This window comes from Cnephaeus nilssonii, assembly GCF_951640355.1.
Source record: "Cnephaeus nilssonii genome assembly, chromosome: 14".
NCBI classification, from domain to species: domain Eukaryota; kingdom Metazoa; phylum Chordata; class Mammalia; order Chiroptera; family Vespertilionidae; genus Cnephaeus; species Cnephaeus nilssonii.
The window spans coordinates 22281058-22301027 of NC_137085.1; the positions used below are offsets into that span (position 1 = coordinate 22281058).

Here is a 19970-nt window from a genome sequence, read left to right on the forward strand (position 1 = left end):
TAGAGATATTATAATAAACACTGTTGTACCCATGACTCAGGTTTAACAATGATCAACATTTGCCAATCTTATTTCATCTATATCTTTCCTGGGTTTTTTTCCTCTTCTAAATTTAATGACCTTTCTTTAAAAAAATGTTTATAGATTTTTAAAGAGAGCGTTGAGGGAGAGAGAGAAACATCGATGAGAGACAACCATTATGGATCGATTGGCTGCCTCCTGCATGCCTCCTACTGGGGATCCAGCTTGCAATCAGGACATGTGACCTCCTGGTTCATGGGTCAATGCTTAAACACTGAGCCATGCCTGCTGGGCTAAATTTAATGACCTTTCAATGCCAGGAGGAATCCAGAGGTCCCATCTTAGCTCTGATCTGCGATCTCTCTACCATGTTTGCTACTATTGCTCACCCTTTCTTCGCCACCCTTGCTGTCTCCTGGGTCTCCTTTTATCTCCACCACTCTCTGTTTCCTGTTTTCAATTTCTGATCTGGCGCTTAAATGGCAGTGTTCCTGAGGGACTTGTCGTTCACCTGTTTTCCTTCCTCTCTATGTTCTTTTCCTGGGCAGTTTCAGCTACTGGCTTCATCTGTGAGCCTGCTCCATGTTCCTGTCTGCCCACTGAGTAGCTTCACTTGGATGTTGCATGGACTTCACATTGAGCACATCTGTCCTAAACCAAACACAGCGACTTCTCCTTGGACCTTCTCCTTCTCTACCTCTTCTGGGTTCCCTATCTCAGGTCAGACCTTCCCCAGTGCCCAGTCCCATACCTACAGATCTTATACCTCTTTGACCCAGACGTGACTATTTCACTTCCAAATGGTCTTCCCAATTCTTCGAGTTTCCATGTCCCCCTCCTTGGTTCAGGCCCTCCTCATCTCTTGCTTGGGACATTCTACATCCCCTCTGACTAGTCCCCCAGGGCTGTTCCTCTCCTAAGTGCTGGTACCATTTTTCTAAATCACATGCCTCATCATGCTAATCCAAGCCCAACTTACCAATCTTCTATGGCTCTATTCAAAATATATTCTAAACATGATTGACATGACATTGAACCTCATTACCACCTTTTCTTCTAATCTTGCTTCCTGTACCGTGTGCTCCAAATATATGGCCCTGCTTGTTTTCCCCCTAAGACACCACGTGCTTTCATGTGGCCTTTGCTCAGGCGGATCACTGTTATTATTTTATTTCATTTTTTAGGATTAAAGAAAATGAGGTTCTGGTTCCCAAACACTAACTTCAAAGTGCTCCTTCCACAGCTCTGGAATCAATCCCCTTTTTGCCCTTTTTAAGATTCTTGCTGGCATTTAAATTTGTTGTTCCTGCCAAAGGAAATAAACATGGTATTTAATTTTTTTGAGCAGTCCCATTAGAGTTTTTCTTTTCAAAAGGGGCCCGTTTGCTGTCGCAGTGGGTAGTGTCTCCATGGAAATGCTGGTAGTGTAAAGTTTCTGAGCCTTCCGTAGGCCTTTGAGTGCCCCCAAGGCAGGAATGGTGTGCTACTCATCTTTTGATATATCCCCAGCGCCTGGCATGTAGGAAATATTCAGAAAGTGTTTGTTCAGATTGCATCTGAATTAGCGTTGGGACCAGGAAGTAAGATCAGGAGAGGGCACAAATGTTGCCAGCCAATTGCAGAGGAAGCTGCCAAACATATAATCTATGAGCCGCGAGGCTGGGGTCACCCCATTCCCTGCAGCGAGGGCCTCCAAACCTGTCAGATGTCAGTTGCATTTGCAAAGCTAGGAGTTCAGGTGGAAGGTTGGATTTTTCTTCATTAAACTTGTCATTCCCCAAGGTGGGGCTCTGACAGGAACCCAGTGAGATGTCAAGCTGAGACAGCTGTTGCCAAACCTGGTGGAGGCATCCAGACAGCCGGAGATCCAGCTGCTGCCTCAGACTTCACGAGCAACATCCTTCTCTTCGCGAAGGAGGTCACAATGCTTAACAAATAGGAACAGGGAAGCCATCGTGGTGTGAAGACAGAGACAGAATTGGGTCTGAGACAGAGCACATGGATTTGAGTCTCAATTCTGGTTCTTATTAGCTGAGTGGCTTTGAGCAGGTTATGCCACCCCTCTGGGCCTCATTTTCCTCACTCATTATACAGGTTGCTGTGAACACTGAGTGAGATCATGTATATGGAAATGTTTTACAGACTGCTCAAATGTTAGGTAAGGTTAGAATATATTAAAATTACGTTTAGTTTTCAACACACACACACACACACACATGCATTAAGTGTAGAATGGTCAAGTCAACACGTGTTTGCTCACTATCATATGCTCAGTTCTCTGCTCTCAACTGTGATAGATGCAGAAGTTTATAACGTCAGTTTCCTGACTAAGAAATTGATGATCTGGTTGGGAGATGGGACTAATTTGTTGTTCACTCCCCATGTTTCTATAGAGGGGAAGACATTTCTACTCCACAACCAAGGTGGAATATTTCTATTTCTCTTCTCGTTCTTCTTAAGAGAGGAAGGGTAATTTGTGAGCTTGGGCAAAGGGACTGAACATGGTGGCTCAGCCCCTTTTCCCTTCTCTCTTCCTGAATTAATAGATCATTGGGAATGCTTGCTTTCTCTACTCTTTGCCACAAAGTAAGCCTTTGGGTGGCATGGGGGTCAGGGGAGAGCAGTGGTTGGCCAGCTCTCCCAGAGACTGTGTGGGCAGGTTAAGTTCTGGGGGAGAGTATTAAGGCTTCATTCTTTAATCTGTCAACATCTAAATTTCCTCCCATTTTGGGGGAAGCACCTGCTAGTTACCCAAAGGGCTTGGGCTTACCTCAGGAGCCAGTGACCTCTCTAAGTTTGGGTTATTTAAATTAGACCAGTGCCTTGGGAATTCTGAAGTCTCCCCAGCTGGGCTTGCCCTTCTACATGCTACAGAACAGTTCCGAATGTTCTCTGATAAGGAGTTTCTTCATCTTTGGCTTTGAACTCTGTTAACTGTGTTTTGTTTATTCTACTTGGGATTTGTTGACATTCTTGCATCTGTGGCTTAATATTTTTCACCAAATTTGGGAACATTTTAGGCCTTTATTTATTTATTTATTTATTTATTTATTTATAGATGTAAACACTTTTATTTGGATTTTTGAAAGCAAAAGAAGGGTAGGTTAACACCTATCTTTCCAAGTTAAGACCTAAAACTGTTTCCAAAACTTCAAATAAGAAACTCCTGCTCTAAGTACAAGGATAATCTGTATCACCTTTAACCAGGAATAAAAAAGTAAAATATAAATTTTCATTTAGAATGAAAGCAAATACTTCAGTATCACAAACTGTGAAACTTCAAGAAATACACTGCTGATTTGGAGTGAGCATTTATTTGCACAATTACAACATGCGGACAAACCCAGAAGAGGGGAGCAGGCCTGGCATTTGCACCCCAGTGCAGCAGTGGGTCACACCACCCGCACAAAGAGAGGCACACAAAGGGTCTCTGATCTGCAATGACCTGTCCGTGGTGGCAAAGGTGAGGGGTACAGCGGCGCAGCTGCTCCTCGTCCTCATCAGAAGACTCTCTCTCCAATGTGTAGGCCATGAAGCAAGCGTCAGGTCTCTTGGGGACAAGCCATGTCCCCTCTCACAGCCTTGATGCCCATAAAGCTGAAGGTATGGAACAGAGCGGCTGTCATCACAGTTCTTATGGTAGCAAATGAAGATGTGGTCAGCATGCCACTGCTCTTCCGAAAATTCCAGAAGAACTGAGAAGCTGTCTTTGCTCCCCTGGGGCAGAGCGCCGCCTGGGACCTCGATGTAGAGGCAGCTGCAGCCCAGCACCACTCTCCAGTGATTGTCTGGGCATCTGAGTCTGGTTTGGACGTTGAGAATTCTCATCTGGTTGTTAGACGTTAGTTCCGCTGTAACATCCAGCCTATTACCAGAGTAAAATAAATTAGCTGAAAAAATCGTGATCCCTCTAACTCAAACTCAACCTTCCTAATGCCGTGACCCTTTAATACAGTTCCTCATGTTGTGGTGACCCCCAACCATAAAATTATTTTCGTTGCTACTTCATAACTGTAATTTTGCTACTGTTATGAATTGTAATGTAAATATCTGTGTTTTCCGATGGTCTTAGGCGACCCTGCTAGTGGTTCTCAACCACTGCTGTAGAGCCTAAGACCATCGGAAAACACAGATATTTACGTTACAATTCATAACAGTAGCAAAATTACAGTTATGAAGTAGCAACGAAAATAATTTTATGGTTGGGGGTCACCACAACATGAGGAACTGTATTAAAGGGTTGCGGCATTAGGAAGGTTGAGAACCACTGCTCTAACTGTTCCCTCAGCCACTTGGGATCTTCAGGGGTGGGTGAGGGACATTAGGACTACCACGGAGGCCCTGCCCGGGACCCAGGTCACTGCAGCAGGGAAGGGAGACCTGCCAACCCGGTGAGAGGGGTCACCTCTGGAGAGGACACTGGGGAGGCTAAACAAAGGTGGGGTGGGGAGGGCTACTGCATGCTTTTCTGTACACTTCTGAATATTTTTAGTCTTTAAATTTTTTTTTTTTTAATTTCAGAAAGGAAGGGAGAGGGAGAGAGAGATAGAAACATCAATGATGAGAGAGAATCATTGACTGTCTGCCTCCTACTGGGGACCAAGCCTGAAACCTGGGCATGTGCCCTGACTGGGAATCGAACGGTGACCTCCTGGATTATAGGTCCACGCTCAACCACTGAACCACACTGGCCAGCTGAATATTTTTAGTCTTTTATAAAAAAGTATCCACCTCTATGTGTATGATATAAATGGAAAAACTGCTTGGGAAAGGATAGTGAGGCAGTATTGTGGAGGCCCTGAGAAGTTTGTGTTTCAATCCGTGAATCTGAGGAGCTGTGGATATTTTTTGAGCAGAGTGGTAGCAGCAGGCTCAGGAGAGAAGCACGTTGAAACGCTAAGGTTTGGATTTAAGTAGGGAAAGGAGATCCCAGGATGAGTCTCAGAAATGTTCCACCTGGGTCCCAGCCTCAGGATCAGAAGAGCGATACTCTGGGTTATTGTCCCCCGTGTTTGTAGTTAATGAAGAACCCACGAGACGATGTGTGGTAACAACAGAAATGAACTTAAAGGGCCTCTTAGCCACTATCAGAGAGACCCATAATGTTTGTGTGTCACAGAAAGCAAGGAAAGGGAGAATCTCATTAAGGAACTGACCAACAGGGTCAAGTGGTGCTTCCATTTTTGCTTCTATCCAATTTATTCTCCAAACAGCAGCCAGAGCAATCTTTGTAAAGCGCCCATCTGATTGTGTCGCAACTTCAGTGGTTTTCCTAGGATCTTTCTAAGTAGAGCTGATGAGGAAAGCTCTCAGTTCCTTTCTGGTTGTAAGCCTAGAGGTCCCTGGGGTCATATTTCCCTTCCCTTCCCCTGCTTGGAGGAGCCAGATTGAGAAAGAGATGCTGACAAAGCAGAGAGCAGTGGAGATGAAAAACAGAGGGAAGGAGGACTAACAGAACTTAAGCCCCGGAATCCAGTCTCACTTTGAGGCCTGGTATGCCAAAGCTCTTTTTGATTTTGGTTACAACATTTTTGCTCATGATAGTTGGATTTCTATCTCTTGGAGCCCCAAAATTCCTGAGTAATAAACTCCCCTTTACTGTTGGATTCCTTAGAACATTTAACTGGGACTCAGATTTTATCTGTTGGCAGCACATTTGAATTGTTCTGATGAAGTTTATGAGGATTTATGGCACCTAAAGTCTCTCTATCTGCCTTATATATACAAAGAATTCTGCCTAGCTGAACGGGGGAAGTTGTGGGAGGTGATTCAAGGAGCCATTACATTTATATCTTGAGGTACACCCTGTGACTTTGGTGGTCATTAGTGCTGCTTACCATCATTCCAGTTCTCCTTTCTGGCATCACTTTCCGTGATATTGAATGTGACCATGTGATTTGCTTTGACAAATAAAATGCAAGTGGAAGTGGCATGGGAGACTTCTGCACAGAATCTTCAGGAGGTTGTGTGCAATTCCCACATTCCCTTCCTGCTTCTCTGGAGATGGTGAAAGCACATGTTGAGACAAAACTTCTGTCATCTGAGTGATTGTGATGGCTGATACCCCTCCCCTCTACATCCCCACCCCCCTCAAAACAAGTTTGATCATGTAGGTGAGAAATAAATGTTTGTTAAGTCACTAAAATTTTGGGGTTGTTTGTTACCACCATACAACCTATTGTATCATGATTGATACAACCATTAAAAAATTTGAGTATTATAAATTCCAGGAGATGTTGAATTTGGACTTGAGTATCTATATTGACAATAATTATGGAAACAATGGAAGTAAAGATGTCAACTGATGTTTAGAAAAATCATTTTTCCCAACTCCCTCAGATTTCGTAGACCTTGCGTTACTTTTTTGGTAGGGTCTGCTAATTACTTCTCTCAAACCCATATTAAAGCCCTAAGTAAATATTTTATTTTGCTGTATTTTTCCAGTCTGTTATTGTTGGTGATTTCTGATCTTTATCAAACACTTTTCATTATTAGCTCCTCAAGAACAATTCAATTTGAATGCACTCAAAACAGAAGCCACTTGGATTTTTATAAAGGGAAGCCTTCTAGCCCTTAAGATTACATTTTTATTTATGGTGGTTTGCTGTAGTTTCCTTCAATCTTTGTGCCAGCTTCATTCTTAAGAAACTACTTGTTTGGGTTTCCACGACAGAATTTTATATGCAGAGTAAATGGGTTTTAGGCATATTTACTACATTACTTCTTGGAGGTAAGCTATACAAAGGTGATTTCTAATGGATTTGGGGTGAGTTGCACTCACCCAGCTTAAGGGGCAGAGCTTGCAATCATATCCTAATCTATAGTGCATTTATAGCTCTTATGCGTGTATGTAAAAATCACTGTATAAGGTCACCTTATGGTAATTAGAATTTCTGTAATTTTTTTTGCAGTTGTACTCTCTAATTCAAGTTAGGATTCTTCAGTTTTTTCAAATTTGATGCATATATTTTGAAATATATCTTATTTATGGTTGCTTGCTATAGGAGAAGACAAGGATATTTAAGTAATACCTTGATGTCAAGATATTGGGAGCACCTAGATTCACCTAGATACTATACTTTTCAATGCTTGTGAGGAAGTGTTAACAATATGTCACAAGATGCCAAGGTCCCACAAAAAGAGAAATAACCAGATGAGACCCTCAAAAAGTAGTAGCTTCAGCTTGAAGGTGAAATTCAAATTTGTAGATGGTTCAGTGTGTATGCGCATGTGTGGGTATGTGCATCTTGAATTTAGAGATGGGTTTGCTCAGTTACATTGTCAATCAGATGTTACCAGGGGCTATCACAAAGTTGATAACATTTTTATGATTCTGTGAGTGAAACTGCCTTTGGTCTCTTTAATCATCACTAGGAAGGGGAAAGGAAATCCCAGAAGTGATAACATTGATCATTGTGCAGAATGATACTTGTACAGAAATCTGGCAAGAATAATAAAACTGTAGCGTTTATTGATCTTCCATTGGTCTGCCACTCTAAGTATCACCAGCTCAATATAGACACTACGTTATCGACGATTCTACAAAGTCTGCATTTTAATACTCCTATAGAATTCAGGGTTGATAGAAATTGTCTTATTCCTAATGATCTGCAACTGTAGATAAAAACAGATGCCTGCCCTCCCAGAACTGGAGAGTAAGTGTCCTCTTGGGTGCTGATAATATGGTTTTAATGTCATGGCCTAAGAGTGACCTCAATAATTGGCTGAGTAATTAACCATTGTCAGTGGTTTTGGTGCAAAGAATTTCAAAGCTAATGTCACTAAAATTGGCAGACATTTCCCAAAAGTCAATTGATTTAAATCAATAACAAAACAAAACAAAAACACCAATCACAATAAAACAGAACCCAAATCCATATAACAAGTCCATCCTTCCAGTTTTCTTGGGGCTAATTCATCCTGCCAAATCCACTGGAAACCATGTGCTTTACTGATATACTATTGAGAGTTTTTAATAACCTTTGGGTGACTGGTAACATCTGCTTTGGATATTTTCTAGTTCAGAATAACTTCAACCATGCTTTGTGGAACATAACTTTGTATGGAGGGATCCAAACCATTTCCTGAAGAAAAACAAAACAAAGCAATTTTGCCAGTAGGTTCATCTCTGGAGAAGAGATAACTTTTGATTCAGGTGGAGATCCTGGCTAGGTACCTCAGTTTTTAAATAGGACAACAACATTAATGCTTGTGCAAGTACGTTCTCCTGCAGGATGCTGGCAGTGGTTTTCTCTGGCTTCTGAGACTGTGTACAACTCTTCCCCCGTCCATGGTCAGTGATGTCAAGTTGGTAGCTTGAAATTGGTCAGAGCAGGTGTATTTACCCCAGCAGTTCTCAATGAGGATGACTTTGCCCCCTAGGAGACATTTGGCAATCTCTAGAGATGTACTTTGTCACAACTAGGAGTTTGCTACTGACATCTAGTGGGTAGAAGCCAGAGATACTGCTCAATATCCTACAGTGCAAGGGATAGCAGCACCCCATGACAAAGGATTATCCAGCCCTGGCCAGCCGGATGGCTCAGTAGGTTGGATCGTTGTACACCAGAAAGGTTGTGGGTTCGATTTTTGGTCAGGGCACATACCTAGGTGGCAGGTTCGATCCCTGGTTGGGGTGCATATAAGAGGCAACCTATCAATGTTTCTCTCTCACATCTGTGTCTCTCTTTCTCTCTCTCTAAATCAATAAACATATCATTGGGCAAGGATTTAAAAAAAAAAAAGGAATTAAAGGAATTATCCAGCCCAAAGCTGCTGAGGATGAGAAACCCTGATTTATACCATATGATTTGGCAAACATAACAAATAAGAATTTTTCAATGCCAGTTTACCAACCACTAACCCCCAAAATGAATTCTTATACCTTCATCACCATACAATCTCTGATTCCTCTCAGAAGCCCACTGGGAGAAGCGATGTGGAAGACTGAAAGCCATGCTCTCCCCTGGGTAATTCAGATAGAGCATGAGGTGACAAACTTCTTCTGTAAAGGACAGGCTTTGCAGACCATATGGTATCTGTTGCAACTACTATGTCTGCCATTATAGTATGGGAGCATCCATAGACAATATGTAAATGAATGATCATGGCTGTGCTCCAATAAAACTTTATTTACAAAGCAGGGTCGTAATTTCCCGACTTAGACTAACAGCCTTCTCTGAGGCTTTATTCTAATGTTAAACTTTTAGCTTTTGTTAACAATAAAAGAAATTTACCAAATTATGTTTGCTTCAACATTTGGTAGGAAAAAAAAAGTCAGAACATTTTCCACTGGGTCATTATGTTCTTCATTTGTAAGGCCCCACAGGAAAACATTCTTAAAATGCTTGGTTTCCCACAGAGGAACTGATTATGCTTACTTTTCTCTGATTTTACTTTGTATACTAGGAGGCACACAACTATAATTGATATTCACCTGTAGTAGATTTCCTAACTTGTCTAATAAGAATCAGCTGTGGGTGCTTAAAAAATACAGGTTCCTAAGCTCCACCTGAGAGCTCCTGAATCTGTCCTCATTGGGCTGGGTGTGGGGGAGCTGGATGAGTGCTTCTCAAATTTTATGTACATACAGGGCACCTGGGAATTAAAAGGCAGATTCTGATCCAGTGGGTCTGGGGTAGGGCCTGAAATTCTGCATTTCTGAAAAACTCCCAGGTGATGTTGATGCTGTTGGTCTTGGAACTTCAGTTTGAGTAGCAAGGTCCTAGAATCATGGTTGGCAAACTGCAGCTCGCGAGCCACATGCTCTTTGGCCCCTTGAGTGTGGCTCTTCCACAAAATACCATGGCCTGGGCGAGTCTATTTTGAAGAAGTGGTGTTAGAAGAAGTTTAAGTTTAAAAAATTTGGCTCTCAAATGAAATTTCAATCGTTGTACTGTTGATATTTGGCTCTGTTGACTAATGAGTTTGCTGACCACTGTCCTAAAACATCAATATTTTTGGTAACAAATCCTCCCAATATGATTCTTATTAATGAACTACATTATGTTTATGTTCTGCTTTTGCATACTTTTGGTTCCTGCTTTAATTTATAATTTGAAATTTCATTATGTATATTCTTATTTTAAGTCCCTTAAATCCTTTGGAGGTGTTGAGAGGGGTGATGGAAATAAATCTAAGAGAATTAACTTTGCATGCACTTTTTTTTTTTTACAATTATGAACTATAAGCCTAGTCTGATACTAATTAGTTGTGCAACTATCCAGATAGGGGTTTTTCAATGCTTTCGAATATGGGATCCTCAAATTTGAAGTTAGGGAATATATTTATGTCTGGTTTAAGGTACATCTGTTCAACCTTAAAAATCTCCTTTCTCCAGCTCTTGCTGAGCCTCCGGGTCAATATAAAAAGGTCCTCAAGATGCCAGTTGCTTAAATTTATATTCTCTAATCTTGTCCACGAAGAGTTTCTGCATAGATCAAGTTTCTTCTCAAACGCCAATGTTGCAACACCAATGGCCTTCCACAAATGAACTGAGCCGGCTATTGAATGACAGAGGAGAACCTGGAGACTCTGAGGAATCCCTGCGATCCTGTTAGTTGCATAGAAACCCTATGGGCCCCGCGGGTGTTGCTTAGTGGATTGAACATTGTTCCATGCACCAAGGGGGCGCTGGTTTGATTTCCAGTCAGGGCACATACCTGGGTTTTGGGCTCAGTTCCCAGTAGGGGGCATGCAGGAGGCAGCTTATCAGTGATTCTCATCATTGATGTTTCTATCTCCCTCTCTCTTCCTCTGTCTCTAAAATCAATAAAACTTGTTTGTTGTTGTTATTTTTAAAGAAACCCTATAGTGTCCAGTGCCAGAGCAGCCACAGTTCTACTTCCCGCCCTGGCTCTGCCCCTACCACCTAACTGCCTAGCAATGCATTGTGGGGCGCCCCTTCAGCCAGACAAAGAAGCTCTCTGTAGCAGAAATGCCTCAGAGGCCTTGCGATTAGACCTGAAAGCACTTTTAAAACATCCATTCCTTCCATTTGTATTTGGGAATCAGTAGGAATTTTTGTGACCATCTTCTTGTGTGAGCTCAGAGATTTAAAAGTTACCCCGTTTCACCGAAGATCATCTCTTCGGCTCCTTCTCCCGGTGGAACTTCAGGGTTAAACGCCCCGTTTCGCAGGCCTTTTCATTCTTGCTCTTTGTTTCCCCTTGAAGCCCTGTGCAAAGAGCAGGAGATGCAAAGGGGCCCGTGGACCGTGTTGAGTGGCAGAGGGTGGACCTTCTGGCTCCAGGTGCAGTGTATGAGGCGCGATTGCACAGCGTCTTGGGCTGTTGACCACGTTTGCAGTGTCTCCTAGAGCGGGGCACGGACGCAGAGAGGACGCCGAGCGCCAAACGCTGTGGGATCTGGCTCGTCCCCGCATGGCCAGCCACGCTCTCCTGTCCAGGTCGTGGAGGGCAGCCCTCTCTGCTCTTGGAGCCTGGTTAAGCAAGTATGTTAAATGTCCTTTGTCACTAGGTGGCAGAATGTAATTAAGATGTCAGACTGTTTTTCCATAACGTTGGAAGCTGTTTCTAGTTCCTTCCTAATGACCTCTTTCATTACTTTGCAATATTTGCTAATGTCACTGAGGGCTGAGGCAATGAAATAAAATTTCCTTCTGCAAATACTTCCTATACTTAGCCAGGATTTGACTTCTTTTAAGGCTTGCCTCTTAGAGGAGAGCACCCTTCACATAGAGCACATTCTCTTCCTAAAGGCTGTTATTTGGACAACCCAAGCTTCTTGTAAACAATAAGAATATTATTTTGTTACTCTTTTGAAGCAAATCCCAAATATTGTTTCACTTCACTTACACCTATTCCAGTGTGTATCTCTAAAATAAGGATGAATGAATTAGTGCAGTTTTGATGATTGACACAATCCAATAAAGAAGTATATTCCTATGGATCATAGTATTAGGACATGGCACAGGTATCCACAGAAGCCTGGTTTTGCAGGGGGTGGGAGGTGGTGATGGTGTGTGGTCTCACTGCCTGTGGAATCTTGGGTTTATTCTGCTGGGAAAAACACATCCCTGACCCAATGTGGATCTGCCTTCAGCCTCAGATGAGGGTGCGCAGAGTTTAAATGAGCAGAAAGCAATAGACCACAGGTGTGGCTGCCATACACGAGTTGAGAGTCTCCTCCGTGCCAATCTTTCCCATACCCTCTGTCCCATTTTCAGTCGTCAGAGGGGCAGAGAGTTTACAGCTGAATTTCTGAGGCTGGGAGTCCTCACTTCTGGAATCTCAGTCTTGTTTCTGTGGTCTCAGTCTTGTGTTCCATTTCTTTCTCTCCCCCCCCCCCCCATTGATTTTTTAGAGAGAGTGGAAGGGATGGGGAGAGACACAGAGAGAGAAACATCGATGTGAGAGAGACACATTGACTGGTTGCTTCCCGCACGTGCCCCAACCGGGGCTGCAACCAAGGTTCGTTCCCTTGACCGGAATTGAACCCCAAGACCCTTTAATCCACAGGCCGATGCTCTAACCACTGAGGAAACTGGCTAGGGCACATGCTCCATTTCTTGATCTTCCATTTCTTTCAGCTCTCGCCTCTTCTCCAGCAAGGGGTTCTCCTTCCTCATCTCCCCCTACTCACACTGGCCTTAGTACCCTTTTTACCCCTTTGCCTTAGCTGGGTTGGGTACACCTTTTCCGCAAGGATTGCTGTATTTTCCTCCCTCCTCACTTCCTCTTCAGATTCCCATTGTTACACGACAGCCCCAGATGATTCCCCTTTGCACGGTGCTAATACCACAAACGTGGCCGCACTTCTCTCTTTTCCCACTTCCACTTCCCCATGCTGGCTGTCCACCACCCATCAGGGACCGTACTCCCTGCTGGGGATACAGACGGAAAGAAGCAGAACCCTGCCTTCGGAGGGCTCCCAGCTTGGCTGGCAGCTTGGTGAGCAGGGGCGGAGAGCATAAATAAGGGCAGTGTAACACGGTATGTACCAGGAAAAAATGTAGGCACAGGGATAAGAGGACATAGAAGGAGGGTAGGCTTGCTGTGCTTGGGAGGGGGATCAGAAAAGGTTTGCCCAAGGAGAGATTTTCTTTCTGTTTTTGCACTTATTTTCATTTTGGATCAGGTTATACATTAATATATAATATATAATATATATATATATATATATATATATATATATATATATATGCCCTTATATTTTAAAATAATTTTATGAATATACTATATACCTCCTTTAGCCCCATTACTCTTCTGTCCATCCCCACTTTCTCCAAAGGTAACCACTGCTGTTCACTTCTTGTGTGTCCTTCAGAATTTCTGTATGCATACATGAGCAAACATAAATAAGTTTTTTTCTTTCTCCCTTCTTTTTACCCTAAAGGTAGTATCTTATACTTATTGGTTTGCACTTTGCTTTTTTAACAAAATATTGTCATTTAGTTGTTAATAAAATGGGCTCTGGAATCAGAATGCCTGCATTCAAATCCCAGTTGTAGAATTTACTAGATGTGTGAGCTTGGAAAATTATTTAACTTCTGATGGCTTTAGTTTCTACATCTGTATCTGAGAATTTCAAAATCTTGCCACTTTATCATATACTAAACTTTATAATAAACTTTATGCACAGACATATCCACTTTATCATATAGTAAAATCTTTTATGGACATTCTATTCTGTTCCATTGGTCTGTCTATTCATGTACCATTACCACAATATTTTAATTTTTGTGGTTTTGCATTATGTTTACTGTCTGGTAGGCCTAGTCCCCAGATGGGGATTTGAAGGATGAATGGACTTCCCCAGGCAGAGATGATGACAGCAGCAATGACAACTAATCCTATATAATAAAAGGCTAATATGCAAATTGTCCCCTCGGGAGTTGGACTGACTGGGAATTTGACCACCTGCTATGATGCGCTGACCACCAGGGGGCGGCACAGAATGAAGGAAGGCCCTGGCCAGCAGCTGGCAGCCAGAGGAAGGAAGGCCCCATTGGCCCTGACCGCCAGCCAGGCCTAGGGACCCTATTCGTGCACGAATTTCATGCACTGGGCCTCTAGTGTTATTAGTATAAACTATCACCATCACGTGGCATCATCACCATTTTATTTTATGCCTACTGTGTGCAAGATGCTATAACTAACTGCTTGTTTACTCCATTTTTTTTGATGCTTGTTTTCCCTTTGTTCTGAAAATTTTACCTCTTTATTTTAGATTTATTTATTTATTGTAGGTAACATTTCAAGCCACTTTAAATTTCTGGAAACAAGGAGAGGCATAAATTGAAAAAGAACCAGGAAAAACAAAAAGAACCAGGAACTATATTAGGTACTTTGCATAATAAATCCCTAATCCTCATAACAATCCTGCAAGGCACATACTATTGTTCTCTTTTTATTGAAGACACTGAATAAAAGAGGTCAAGTGATTTTTCAAAGTTATATAGCAAATAAGTGTAGATTTGAAATTCAAATCATGGTCCATTGGTGATTCCTGCTGCTTCTTTAAACTGTATTACCATACACCTGAAACCTATATAATTTTATTAACCAATGCTACTCCAATAAACTCAATACAAAAGAAACCATATTGGATGAGGTCCTTTGTTTGGGTACTTATAAACACAGAAGAAAGAATAGCTCAGAAAGAAACTGAACCCAGGGTGGTGGGGGGGGGGGGGACAATTATATGTACACATATAATACCTTAATAAAAAAAAAACTGAGGAAAAAAAAAAGAAACTGAACCCATAATAGGGAACAATTATATATATTTTTTCCTAATGGCTAATATATGTAGTAAATATGGACTCTGTGAAATCATTACTACCATGTGACTTTTGGTGTTAACTCATTAACTCACCAAACATCCAGAGTCTACCATATCAGGCACTGTGCTAGGTGCTGAGGATACAATGACAAATGGGATCTGGTCCCCAGCCCTTAACTCCGGCTGTGAGAATTTGCTAGCTGGTTTCCCTGGTCTGAACCCTTTTCATCTGTTGACCCTGAGGAATATCTAGTCTGTTTCTTCATCCCATGCAACTTTATGCCCAACTTTTTCATTTCAAAGCTGATAATGCATTTACGACTAACTTGTAACAGCTTCTTGGAGTGTGGTTTTAAAAGATTATGACATTACTAGTGACCCAGTGCATGGATTCATGCACATTGAAAGGAAATTAATTAGAAGGTGGCCGGCAGGGTGGGATTGGGCGAGATGGGCTGGACACGCCCTAGAGCCAACCTCGTGCAGTCCCTCCCTGGCTGGCCACACCTGGGGTGGTGCTGTGGCTCAAAGGGCATCTGCGGAGTGAGCGGGATCCCTCCGGCAGGTGGAGTCCCTCGGACTGGCTTGCGGGGATCAGACAGAAACTGTCCTTCCGACATTCCCCAAGGGGTCCCGGAGTGTGAGAGGGCACTCTGCAAAGTTGCTGTTGTACAGGGTGTGGAATACAAATGCAAGTATACAGTAAACCAGATTTGGGACCGGCAGTGCCCCAGCAACAATATAACCCATGCTGAAGGTGGAATCGCGCGGCCCCATGAGGAATTGGGCTCCCTTCTCTCTGGTTTTGGGATGTGTCACCCAAGAAACGCTGCTGCCAAGTCACTACAGCTCGGCATCTCCTGCATTGAGCGTCTGCCCCCTGGTGGTCAGTGTGCATCATAGTGACTGGTCAGATGGTTGGATACTTAGCATATTAGTCTTTTATACATATATCTCTATATATCTCTATATATCTATATCTATATCTATATATCTATATCTATATCTATATCTATCTATCTATCTATCTATCTATCTATATATATATATATATATATCTGCAATCAGTGGTAGAGAGTGTCATGACTAGTCATGCCTGCCTTGGGGTCAAGCATGAAAAATGAGGGCAAACAGCCATGTACTTCTTGTTATATCTGAACTAGTTGTCCAGAATGACAAGTCTTTCTTTGCAGTTGTTATAAATTACACCAACTGTATTTTATGGTGCAAATTCACTATTTCTTAAATTACTGATAAGCTATTCACCTCTTGGGAAGTCTTGTAGTAAAGAAATCCACTTACCTTGGTTGAGACACAGTTTCTCAAACATATGTTTTGTCCAAGGCATCTTGTCCCTTCTTTATTGTTAACTAGAGGCCCGATGCACAAATATTCGTGCAAGAATGGGCCTTCCTTCTCCTGGCTGCTGGCACTGCCTTTGCTCCGGCCAGAGCTGCCTTTTCGCTCCGGCCCGGAGCCGCCTTTCTGCCTTCCCACACTGCCCAGAGGCCCGGAGCGGCTGGGGTGGTGCGGAACACCCCGCCCCAAGCTGCTCGGTGCCTGCGTATGCAAATTAACCCACCATCTTTGTAGGGTTAATTTGAATACTCACTCCTGATTGGCTGGTGGGCGTCATGAAGGTACGGTTAATTTTCATCTTACTCTTTTATTAGTGTAGATTGCACAATGCATATCAATGCTGGATGTATCACTTTGCCCACAGGTGTAAATATGCTCACCATCTCTGCCCATGGGTGCCTTTGATTTCCTAGTGTTGTTTTAGTGACTTTTGCTGGGCTGAATGCTACTCTGTTCTATAGAAGCCCTTTATTCACTATTTTCTTCCTGTATGTTGCTATCTAAAATTCCTCTTTCTGCCACAGCTGGAGTTAAAAATGATCATTGGTTGCCTGTCTGGAGTTTTACTGATTAACTTTTTCAAGGCCATACACAAAAGAGTTCTTGTATCTCTCAGGGATATTAGAAGGTAGTTCAGTTCCGTTAGTTGGCTGAAAGTCGTGCTAATTAATGAAAAACTTCCTCCAAGAAGTGAATTCTCAAATGGCTGTTGCCTCATGGGAAACGCATTTGAACTGCTAAGCAGGTTTCCCTTCGATGGCTCGTGGTTACTCTCTGGTCACAGAGGGAAGGGCAGTGAAGTGGTGACAGTTGTGCTGCAGCCTGGTGCATCATGGGAAGAGCATTGCACTTGGAGTCGCTAGCTCTGGGTGCAAGTCTTAGTCCTGTTGCTTGGTTGCTATGTGAACTCGAGCCGATCACGTAAACTCTGAACATTTGTTGACTCAACTATAAAATGATGATTGTAACAATAATTCTGACCTCTCTACTTTAGGGAATCTTGGAGGGGGGCTAAATGAGATGATATATGGAAAGCACCTTTGCAAAAGCATGTTTTTATTATTAGATGTCTGGGTTTACATGTATTCCTGCCCGTTTTTCCATTGCTCTTGTCTTAACCAGAAACAGTGCATGAAATGCAGTCCTTCTTGCAGCTTTTCCAGATGTGCTTTCTATGAAAAAGAAATACTAAGCTGATACTAAGTCCAACTTGGTTAGATGGTAGACTTCCTCTCGTTTTTACTTTCACTGCTTTTTTTAAGCTTAGTGTTGACCCTAATTCATAAATGATGCCTCAATGTTAATTTCTTTTGACAAGTCTGTGAAGAGAAGGAAAAAGTGATACTTTCCTATGAAACTTTTCAAGAAATGTAGTTGAATAAATGCTTCAGCTCGCTGGGGCTATGGGAGAAATGAGAGCCTCAGGGCAAAAATGGTAGAGTGTTAGAGTAGAATTTCTTATCTGACAAAAATGGTGAGGGTCTGTACTTTGTGCCTTCACTTAATGAAGATGTGAGCGGTTATAAAGTAGAATCCCCTTGCATACTGCAGGGCTTTCTGTCACCTCACTGGCTGTTTCACTTACTCCGTTTTCTTCTGCCTACTTCTCTTTCCTCTCTGGAACAACTGTCACGTTCCTTCCCTACTGGCCAGACCCCCAGTAGTTCACACCCAGACCCCCTTCTAAGAAGAACTGGTTGCCCAGCTCCAGGGAGTGGGTCAGCAGACCGAGTCCCACTGTCAGCTCCTTTCAGAGTCTGCTTCAGCTGCAGGCTGCCTCCTCGCCTGAGGTGACACCTTTCCCAGGGTGACCCACATCCAGTGACTGAGAGAGGTGGAGGTTTAAAGGCTCAGCCATGTCAGCCTCCTGTGAGACACTCTGATGGGCACTGCTGGCGCCGAGCTCCCAGCCTGTTAGCTGAGGCTTTGCTGGGCTTGCATCACAGGTGAGGTCCTTCCTCTGGCCAATCCTGCTCCCCCGTCCTTCCTTCCACAGGTATTGATCTCTAATACATGCCCTTTTTAAAATGTTTTCTTTTTACAAAAAATTCACTGAGTTATAATTTACATGCCATAAAATTCACCCCTTTAAAAATGTACAACTCAGTGGTTTTTAGTATATTCACAAAGTTGTGCAACCGTTACCACTATCTAATTCCAGGACATTTTCATAACCCCCAAAAGAAAATCCATACCTGTTAGCAGTTTCTTCCCACTAACCCCTCCCCCAACCTCTGGCTATCATTAATGTACTTTCTGTTCTATAGATTTGACTCTGCTGGAAGTTTCAGATAAATGGATCATTCAATACATGGCCTTTTGTGGCTGGCTTCTTTAAAATTTTTTTTTATTAATTTCTTTTTTTATTGTTTAAAGTATTACATATGTCTCCTTTTTCCACCATTGACCCCTCCCTGGCCACTCCCATCCCCCAGGACAAGCCCCCACCGCCCCAGTGTCTGTGTCCATTGGTTATGCTTATATGCATGCATACAAGTCCTTTGGTTGATCTCTTACATCCCCCCCGCCACCCCTGTCCTTCTTTGCCTTCCCTCTGAGGTTTGATAGTTCGTTCAGTGCTTCTCTGTCTCTGAATCCATTTTTGTTCATCAGTCTATGTTGTTCATCATAAGTGAGATCATGTGATATTTATCTTTCTCTGACTGGCTTATTTCGCTTAGCATAATGCTCTCCAGGTCCAGCCATGCTGTTGCAAATGGTAAAAGTTCCTTCTTTTTTATAGCAGTGTAGTATTCCATTGTGTAGATGTACCACAGTTTTTTAATCCACTCATCTGCTGATGGGTACTTAGGCTGTTTCCAAATCTTAGCTATTGTAAATTGTGCTGCTATGAACATAGGGGTGCATATATCCTTTCTGATTGGTGTTTCTGATTTCTTGGGATATATTCCTAGAAGTGGGATTACTGGGTTGAATGCGAGTTCCATTTTTAACTTTTTGAGGAAACTCCATACTGTTTTCCACAGTGGCTGCACCAGTCTGCATTCCCACCAGCAGTGCACGAGGGTTCCTTTTCTCCACATCCTCACCAGCACTTGTCATTTGTTGATTTGTTGATGATAGCCATTCTAACAGGTGTGAAATGGTACGGCATTGTCATTTTGATTTGCATCTCTTAGATGATTAGTGACTTGGAGCATGTTTTCATATGTCTCTTGGCCTTCTGTATGTCTTCTTTCGAAAAATGTCTATGTCCTTTGCCCATTTTTTAATTGAATAGTTTATCTTCCTTTTGTTAAGTTGATGTGGCTGGCTTCTTTTACATAATATAATGGTTTCAAGGTTTATCCAAGTTGTAGCATGCATCAGTACTTTATTATGGACAAATAATATTCCAGAAGGTAGTATATAAATATATTTTGTTTCTCCATCAGTTGATGTACTTTTGGGTTATCCTAATAAACACATCTTGCATCCCAAACTCCATCTCAGCATCTACTTCTTAAAAACCCAACCTGAAAACTACCCACGCTTAGAATCCTGGGATGTTAACTTCTGTACCAATGAGGGTTATCAAGAAATTCTTTCAGTAAAGGAGGTTCTATCCAAAGAGAAGTTCTAGTACCAGATGCCAAGATAATGAAAAGCTCTCCATCTTATTACAGTAAGCACTGCAGGCCAACCTGTTGGCTCCTTGATCTTTAAAGTAGGCTTATTTAGGGAAGAGATTTAGTGTAGTTGAAATCTGGTTTAAAAAGGAGAAGACAGAAGGATCAGGTGAGAGGTAAGGCCAGAGAGACCGGGAGGGGCCACAATACGAATGGCATTCATGCCATGATGAGATATTTGGACCTTTCCTGTGGGGAAGTGGGGACTATAGAAGG

At 42.5% G+C, this 19970-nt stretch overlaps 1 protein-coding gene across 1 annotated transcript in view; it reads left to right on the forward strand.

Annotated features, from left to right (window-relative positions):
- Positions 1-19970, forward strand: part of ABCA1 (ATP binding cassette subfamily A member 1) — a 330657-nt gene that overhangs the window by 60427 nt on the left and 250260 nt on the right. The gene's annotated exons all lie outside the window — the stretch shown is intronic.